This window comes from Pyxicephalus adspersus, chromosome 3 (assembly GCF_032062135.1).
Source record: "Pyxicephalus adspersus chromosome 3, UCB_Pads_2.0, whole genome shotgun sequence".
Lineage (NCBI taxonomy): Eukaryota > Metazoa > Chordata > Amphibia > Anura > Pyxicephalidae > Pyxicephalus > Pyxicephalus adspersus.
In genome coordinates, this window is record NC_092860.1 from 26,359,818 (window position 1) to 26,360,346 (window position 529).

At 47.6% G+C, this 529-nt stretch overlaps 1 long non-coding RNA gene across 1 annotated transcript in view; it reads right to left on the bottom strand.

The window, feature by feature from the left end:
* Positions 1-529, bottom strand: part of LOC140325918 (uncharacterized) — a 19,714-nt gene that overhangs the window by 17,761 nt on the left and 1,424 nt on the right. The window lies entirely within an intron of this gene.

The following is a 529-nucleotide window of genomic DNA, read 5'->3' on the forward strand; positions in this document are numbered from 1 at the left end:
GGTCCCCCATGCGATGTTGCTATGACAAGGCATGCTGTGTAGGTAAGTCGCCCCATGTTATCTTGCTATGACAAGGCATGCTGTGTAGGTAGGTCGCCCCATGTTATGGTACTATGACAAGCAATGCTGTGTAGGTAGGTCCCCCATGTAAAGTTGCTATGACAAGGCATGCTGTGTAGGTAGGTACCCCATGTTATGTTGCTATGGCAAGGCATGCTGTGTAGGTAGGTCGCCCCATGTTATGGTACTATGACAAGCAATGCTGTGTAGGTAAGTCGCCCCATGTAATGTTGTTATGACAAGGCATGCAGTGTAGGTAGGTCACCCCATGTTATGTTGCTATGACAAGCCATGCTATGTAGGTAAGTCGCCCCATGTTATGTTGCTATGATAAGCAATGCTGTGTAGGTAAGTTGCCCCATGTAATGTTATGACAAGCCATGCTGTGTAGGTAGGTCCCCCATGTAAAGTTGCTATGACAAGGCATGCTGTGTAGGTAGGTCACCCCGTGTTATGTTGCTATGACAAG